General features: G+C 53.9%; 1 protein-coding gene across 2 annotated transcripts in view; it reads right to left on the bottom strand.

The window, feature by feature from the left end:
* The window catches only part of LOC123825621 (interleukin-4 receptor subunit alpha-like), a 39,801-nt gene extending 32,086 nt beyond the window's left edge, over positions 1–7,715 (bottom strand). For both annotated transcript variants that reach the window (XM_045849178.1, XM_045849179.1), the window contains exon 1: positions 7,588–7,715. The gene's annotated coding sequence lies outside the window, so the exon portion shown is untranslated. The remainder of the gene's footprint in view (positions 1–7,587) is intronic.
* Between the last annotated feature and the right edge of the window lie 753 nt (positions 7,716–8,468).

Below are 8,468 nucleotides of genomic sequence, written 5' to 3' on the forward strand. Positions count from 1 at the left end.
GTCCTTACTGGCTGGGAAGCTGGCTGCGTTCACACCCGGTGACCGGTGTGTGCGTGGAGGGGGGGGTAGGGTGGGGGGGATGTCTGCCGTGCCTCTCCTGTTCACTGCCACGGTTACTTTCACAAAAACCCAGGCAGAAGGGCAGAGTAGGCCCCGTCCTTATTTTATGGACGAGGAAATTGAGGCCTAAACAGGGAATGACTTGTCCAAGATTACTGAGCAAGTGGGTTGTAGAGCTGAGGCTGAGGCGCAAGTTCTGTTTTCTTTTAAGTTCACCTGGCTACCAGACTGGGGCCACGTAAACGTCCTAGAGCCTTAGAGTCAAAGAAAAGAATGTAAAGAACTGGAAAAGGAGTCAAGAAAAATGCAAATAAAGGTTATAAGTATAGGGATATTAACACCAAATAAAGTGGAATTCAAGGCATCAAAGTATTAAATGAGAGAAAGGTGGCTGTTTTATAGTGATAAAGGGAGCAACTGACCAAGAAGGTATAAAACTCATGAACCCTTCTATTCACACACGGGCTGTTCTGTCGATATGCACCTAATAACAGCTTTGAAAAGAAAGCAAAATATGAGAGAAGGCCAAGGAGAAAAGAACAGATCCACTATCATAGTGGGAGATAAATCAGGTAGAAAAAAAAAACAGATAAAAACACAGACAATATAAATGCTATAGTTAGCAAGCTTGATCTAACAGGTATTTCTAGAACTTTACATCCAACAGAAAATATATCCCCTTTCAAATGCAAGAGGAATGTGCAGAAAAATTAACCAGAAAATCTCACAAAGAAAATCTCAACAAATTCTCCATTTTGATATCAGAGAAGCCACAAACATCAACCACAATGCAATAAATTGTGCAAGAAATCAACTAAAAAGCTTTCAAAAATTCCATCCACCTTAAAACATTTTAAAAGCACATACACATTTAGACAAAAGGGTAATTGTAAACTATTTTAGTAGTGAATGAAATTGTGTGATAAGATCTGTGGAATAAAGCCAAAATAGTACTCAGAGAAAAAATATATACCCATTAGCCTGAAGTATATTTATCAGAAATTAAGAAAGACTGAAAATGATAGTCTCAAACAAGTAATCTCAGAGTGGAAGAAACTTTGACAGGAGCTCATGAACTCCGGGAGGAGTGACCTGGAGGTTTTAATTGACAAGCCCAATATGACCCCAGGTGGACGTGGCTGCTGCTAAGCATGACTGCAGGTTGCATCAACAGAAGTACGGGCTCCATATCCAGGGAGGCGACAGTCTCCCTCCTCTCTGACTGAGCAGGCTTTGCGGGAGGTAATGGGTTTTATGTGGGACTCTGGCCAACTGGTTCATGTCCAGAGCTAGGCTGAACTGTACAATTCTCTGAGTCGGGAGGAATGATTAAAAGAACTACGGGCCCTGGCTGGTGCGGCTCAATGGATTGAGCACCAGCCTGAGAATCAAAGGGTCACAGGTTCCATTCCCAGTCAGGGCACATGCCTGGGTTGCCAGCCAGGCCCCCAGTGGGGTGCATGAGAAGCAACCACACACTGATGTTTCTCTCCCTCTTTCTCCTTCCCTTCCTCTCGCTCTAAAAATAAAATAAATAAATAAATAAACTAGAACTATGGCTGTGCAGTGGGAGAAAGAGAAGCACCGGGCTGTCGCTGAAGGGCAATGGCCACCACCTCCAAGGGTCAGAGCCAGAGTCAGAAAGTGAAAGCTCCCGAGAGCTCGTTTGGCTAAACCTCAGGAAGATCTTCTCCCAGCCAGAGCTGCCCAGTGTGGAAATTGCGGCCAGAGCCTGTGCCCTGTCACCGCCGGCCGGCAGGACTGCCGGGGCTGCGCCTCCGCAGAGGGAGGGCTGCGGACCCAGAGATCTGGCGTCTCTCCTCTCCGGAGAAGTTCCGCTTCCCCTTTTCAAAAGGCTGCTGCGGGAAAACCTCCCTCCGCTCTCCAAAATGGTTCTCAGTGACTGTGCTCCCTTATTTCCGACCAAGAAATTCATTTCTTTTAAACCCTCCTCCTCGTGGGGGATGGCTCAAACAGCGGTTAAGTGCAAATCAGACTTCCTGGGTCAGCAGCCCTGGGTTTGACTCCAGACCGCACTTCGAGTTGTGTCCCCGGTGAGTCTCCACCGGGAACCTCCGCTTCCTCCTCAGGGAGATGAGGCGGCACGCAGTCATCCACTCGCCTCCCCCCAGCACACTTCGTGACGTGGAGTGGGGTCGGGCTCCGGGGCCCTGTCTCCCCTCCGCGCCCCTGCTGCTCTGGTGTGTCCCCGCTGTCTGACCCTGGGGAGGGAGCTCATTGGTAAACGATCTGTAGAACGATTGACACCGTGACTGGATCATCCTAACGCCGGTCCTGGCCTGACCACACCCACAGGGCTGTGGGGCTGACCCGCGGCCAATCCGCGGCGGGAGGGCGCACCAGCAAGGACCTAAGCAGGAGGTGGGCCTCCAGCGTCTGAGCCCGTTTCCATCACGTGTTTAAACACAGTGGTGAAGACTGACGCCTCTGGGGCTGCCGGCTTCCAACTCTGCTCGGCCTCCTTCCAGCTGCGTGACACTGGACAAGTTACTGAACCATTCTGTCCTGTTTCTTCATCTGCGAAATCCGGATATGAGCAGCTCCTACTTTGCAGGGTTATTCTACAAGTCGCATGAGATAATGCAGGCAACTGGCTCCTATTTACCTCTCTGAGCTTTGTTCCTGCCCCTCCCTCTCTGCCTCCTCGATTCCACCCAACTGCACAGCTTCCTTGTTGTGGGTCAAACAAACCAGGCTGTCCCCACCTCAGGGTCTTCGCACTCGCTCTCCTCTGCCAGCAACATTCCTGGATATCCACGGTCTCTTTACTTCAGGTCTTAGCTTAAAAGTCACCCCCTCAGAGTGACCTCCCCCACTAGACTGTCAGCTCCTTAAGGACCCTCACTGGCTGCTGTGTCCCCAGCCCCTGGCATGCTTGCTGAGTGAATGTAAGCCCTGCGCCCAGGGCTGGCACGCAGGACGTGTTACTTTTAGCCTGTAGGCTGGATGGAGGCTGTTCCTTGAAAAATCCTCTGCTCAGAGCTACACGCCCTCCCCTCAGGAAATCTGTTCCCCCAAACCCTTGAAGGCCACACTCTCCTGCCCTGACCAGGACCCACATCCTGCCTCTTTCTGGGAGCGAGGAGAAGGGCACTCAGATGACGGCCCAGCTGGTGAGGGTCCCCAGCAAGTCGCAGCACCCAGGCCTGCTTTAGCCCAGGTCCTGGATTTCTTAAGCAGCCTCCAGGAGGCAAGGAGGCCCATGGGGCCCCCTAGAGTGCAAATGAGTCAGTCGGAGCCAAACCTGAAACTTCAGCAACATCACCACTTCTTGGAAAGGCAGACACATGCAGTGACAGAACGGGGAGTGCTAAGCGGGAGGGAGCAGTGGCCCGGAGGAGGGGTGGGTGGGTGGGAGGGACAAGACCTTCTCTACTGCGGCCCCTCCCCCTGGCCCCTTCTGCCAGGCCTTTGCTCCTTGTCTTTCTGATGCCCCTCCTCCACCCTGCTTCACTTTTCCTCCTAGCACTGCCACTTCCTGACAGGACATGGCAGGCCCCCACTCTCCCTTGTGAACTCTGGGGGCCAGGCGTGTTTCCGAATCCAGAACCACTCCGATCATAGGAAGGGTATCTTGTATAAAACACCAGCCAATGGAAGCACCCCACCCCCTCGTGACCAGAGCAGCACCCAGCTATCCATCTCAGGAATCTCTCTGCAGACCTGGCACACGCTCAAGCCAGGGAGGAGAAGACCCCAAAGAGCCTTGTGGTTAGTTCACGTCAGGTTGTGCTCCCAACTGAGTTATGAAAACCTTTCCGTTTTCCGAGCTCATGCATTTCGAAGTTATAGCTAAGGGGTGTAGATCTGTGGGTATACACTTGTTGGCGTATTGCCTGTCTTCTCAACTAGAACTGAATTCCAGGAGGGCAGGACTCTGTCCAGTGCCCTGTCAGTGGCCCCTGGCACAGTGCCTGGCACACGTAAGTGCTCGGTAAACACGTGGAGAAGAAATGAATGAGGAAGCCAGGTACTGGATATGGAAGAGCGACTCTGTCCTAAATGGGGAGAGAAACAGCAATCACTGAGCCACAGGCAAGGTGCCTATGAAGATTATCTCATGAACACCCCCAAATACCCATTTTACTGACAAGCAAACTGAGGCTCAGAAAGGTTAAGCAACGGCTCCAGATCACAGATAGGAAGCAGCAAGCTCACACTGGAACCTGGGGCCCCCCTCTTCAAGCCTCTGCCCTTCCCTGTGCCTCTAGCTCAGAGCAGAGTGACTCACTGGAAAACACACAGCAAAGCAATGGGAATAGGGCCCATCTGATGCTGGCTCCCGCAGGACCCTCCAGCCAGTGCTGGGTTCTCCCATCCACACTCTCCAAGCACAAGTTCAAGCAACATCCGGGCAAGCTGCTGGCCTCTCTTCTAGACTAGCCAAGGGAAGTCTGGCCAAGTGTGACCAGGCATGTCTCCACAGTGCCGGCCATGAGCAACGCTGGGAAGGCTGTCCCTCTTGGTCACCCCAGCAAACTGGAACGTGGGAAAAAAACACAAGCTGGGGAGAAAAGCAGGTTCAAATCCCTCCCTCTCTCACTGCTAGACATGGGACCTTAGGCAAGGCCACCCCACATGTCTGATTCTCGGTTTCCCCACCTGCAAAACGGACAGGCTAACCCCCCTTTAATGGGGTTCATTTATGTATTTGAACAAATACATAGTGCTTACTCTGTACCAGGCGTTGTTCTATATACCTGACGCTTATTAATTCATTTCACCATCCCTACAATGGTAGGAAGTAGTCACTGTAATTTCACAAATGTGGAAACTGAGGTCCTGAGAAGTCAGCTACTTAGTGTGTAGCACAGCCAGCCTCCGAGCCTGGGTGATGTGGCTCCAGAGGCCACACTCTTCACCTCCAGGCTATTCTGCTTGACAGCGGACAGCAGACATGAGCGTTTGTTGTGGACATACTATGTGTTGCAAATTGTGTTAAGTATCTTATAAAACATGATGCCGTTAGCTCTCGTGAAAGCCCAATTTCACAAACATGAGGAAACTAAGCACCAAGGGCTCCTTGGTCCCCGGCCCCTCCCAGGTGCATGGAAAGCAACTGAGGGCAGTGAGCTGTTTGATCCCAAACTCTCTCCTCCATCCTGGGGCAGGGAGCAGCGGGTAAGGAGAGAAGGGGTCCAGGAAAGGTCTGTTCTCACTTCTCTCCCCCTCACCTCAGTCCTTGCTAAATCTGAGCATCAGGAAACCGAATGCCTTCAGGGATGGCCTCCGCAGCCCTGACTAGGCTCTCTGCAGTCCCAGGACGTGCTGTGCGAAACTCCTCAGCACTGAGTCACTGCCCCGACTGCGGAAACCCTCAGGTCGTCCCGGATCTGCTGGTAAATGGTGTGTTGTAACCAGGGCGACTCACTAGTGGTTTCCCCGCTGCTGCCTTCCCATGGCCTCCCTCCAGATTCCACTCCGAAAGCCTGGGCGGGGCCCAAGAATAGGCACTGAGACTCTCAGGGCTCAGGCAGAGGTAGGACACACTGGCCTACTCCTCAGCACAGCGTTCAAGACCCCACAGGGGTGTCCAACCTTCTGGTGCCTCTGGGCCACGCTGGAAGAAGAGTTGCTTTGGACCACACATTAAATACACAAGCACTGACAAAAACTGATGAGCACAAAAAGTTGTTAAGTAAATGTATGATTCTGTGTCGGCCCGCATTCATAGCCATCCTGGGCCGTGGGCTGGACTCCCTGTGTCTACAACATCACCAGGCCCACCTTTCCACCCCTCTCTAGCTTCTCCTCACTCCCTAGGCACCCCCTGCCATGCCTTTCACACTTCCCAGCCTTTGTCCATGCTGCTCCCACTGCTCAGCTCAGCATCGCTTTCCCCTCGTTGTCCCCCTGCCGAGCTCCTCTACTCCTCTTCCGAGGCTAGGTCAAGGGTGCCTGCTCCGTGAAGCTGTCTCACTGCCCCATGAAGAGCTGACCACCTGTAGGCGCTCCCCACTCCCAGAGGGAGACCTCCTTCAGCACAAACATCAGGGCCCTGAGCAGCACTGGAATAGTGCGGGGCGGCGAGGGGAGCCCTGTGAGGGCTAGTGAGTGAGGGAATGGCTGGGCTGGTCCCATCCCGGTCCACATCAGCACCCTCCTCTGTAATCAGGTTAAAGTAGCTGAGTTCAGGGGCCTTTGCAGGACTCTGGAATCCCCTGACTATGTGGGACACCGGGGCCAAATGGACACCCGAGCCTTCCGTTTCCCCAAAAGACTTTAGGATTTTAATAAAGGCACTGATGTCCCAGCAAATGCTCCAGCTCCTAAGAGACCACCCACAGGAGAGCGGCTGCAGGGGGTCACAGCTCACAGAGGGCTGGGGACAGGCAGAAACTAGGACTCAAGCAGGATTACTGCCGGCCTGGGGGCAACCTAGCAGGGGGACCCTAGCATCAGCAACCAGCCTGCTGGTTGCCAGTCTCTCGTGATTATAGGAAATACAGATTTGGGGTTTTTTTTGGGGGGGGGTGTTAAATTATTTATTTATTTTTAGAGGCAGAGGAAGGGGAGAGAGGGAGAAAAACATCAATCAGTTTCCTGCCAAACGTCCCCAACCGGGACCGCCCACAACCAGGCATGTGCCCTGACTGGAAATCAAACCCCTGACCTTTCAGTTCGCAGGCCAGTACTCAATCCGCTGAGCCACACCATCAGGGCTGGTTTTTTATTTTAAATCCAAATTCCTTTGTTTATCGAACCTGAATCTCACAGAAGGGGGCCTGGGAATCTGCAGTTTAATCAAATCCCCTGGAGAACTCGTCTATGGGGTATTTTTGGCAAGTGTCGTTGACAGGTGGTGGGCAGCGGAGTCTGGCGCCTGAGGCTTGAGTTCCCCTCCTGATCCACTTTCCAAGTGTGCTTGCCAACGTGCCCTCATCTGGAAAATGGCCATGATACACAGCACGGCAAGAAAGGTTATTTTGAGCTTTAACTCGATACTTTCAGCGGTCGGAACTGAGCCTGCACAACAAAATAAGCTCCAGAAAATTACCCCTAGTATTGGGTCCATCCAACAATATTCAAAGGCGATCAAAGGCGGAAAGAGCCTTGCTTCACCAGATTCTTAGACCTAATGATAAACTTTACAGTCTTCAGAACTCTCCGCACACTTTCTCTCCCCACAATCCTCACCAACTCCCTGCGTCTGGAAAGGAGGTGACTGCCCCAAGACCTGCCTTATCCCACGATCGTGATGTTCCCAAGTCCCAGAGAGACCGCTTCACACCGCACGAGGTTGGGTGTCTGAGCACCCGGGGGGCAGCCTGCCTTCCCAGCTCCCCGCCTCATCTGCCCTGGGAGGCAGGGATGGAGCCGGCCGCTCTTCGAACCGAGCCGAGCTCGACGGCGGTCCCGGTGCAGGTCCGGGCTGTCCCGGGTCCCTGAGCAAGGCCCCGCCGGCTGCCCAGCACTTCCCGTACGACGACTACGTGCCCTGGGCGAACCCCCGCCTCCACCCCGCGCGAACCTCCACCTCCGCCCCGCGCCGGCCCCGCGTCCCACCTGCGCACTCCGGTCCATTCCACAGCCGGCGCCAGAGAGAGAAGTGGGAACCCCAGGGTGTTCCAGGACGCGCAGCTGCACGGGGCTTTCCTTCCGCGGGACAGACCCCTCAGGCCTTCCTGTGCCCGCCCCCAAATTTGCATGCGGCGCCCCGCCCGCCGAGGGCGTTGGATTAGCGCCCCAGTCGCTGTCCCTCCGCCCTCTCCAAGCCCGGCCGCTGACTTCTCCTGGGGGCGCCCCCAGCTCACCATCACCCCCGCAGAAACCGGAGGTCACGGCCTGCGGAGAACCCACAGTAGTTCCCCGGTGCTCTCAGAATAAAAGCGCATCTCCCGACGAGGCCCCATTCGCTCTGGCCGGCCCCTGCGCCCCTCCCGCCCCCCTTCCTGCCTCGGCCCCGAATTTATGCGGAGGAGCGGGCTGCAGTGCGTTTCGAGCAGAGGGGTTGGTCAGCTTTATTCTTCTTCCCTCCCCAGCAGCCTAACAACTGCTGTCAATGTGTGTTCCTTCCTCCCACAAATGTTTACTCAGTGCCTGCATACGTGTGTTAGGCTCCAGAAAAAGTTAGATAGTAAAACAACCCTTTGTCCTGGCTGGCGTAGCTCAACGGATTGAGCGCGGGATGCGAACCAAAGCATCGCAGGTTAGATTCCCTGTCAGAGCACATGCCTGGGTTGCAGGCCACAGCCCCCAGCAACCGCACATTGATGTCTCTCTCTCCCTCTTTCTCCCTCCCTTCCTCCCTCCCTTCCCTTTCTAAAATCTTAAAAAGAAAGAAAACCTTCAATTACAACCTGAGAGGCCCCAGGTTAAGGGGCTAAGGGGCTATATTAACTCAATCCTCACAACTCCCTCTGAGGGAACTCTATGACTACCACCCA

Source organism: Phyllostomus hastatus, unplaced genomic scaffold (assembly GCF_019186645.2).
Source record: "Phyllostomus hastatus isolate PE091 unplaced genomic scaffold, TTU_PhHast_1.1 phas_contig_64, whole genome shotgun sequence".
NCBI lineage: Eukaryota > Metazoa > Chordata > Mammalia > Chiroptera > Phyllostomidae > Phyllostomus > Phyllostomus hastatus.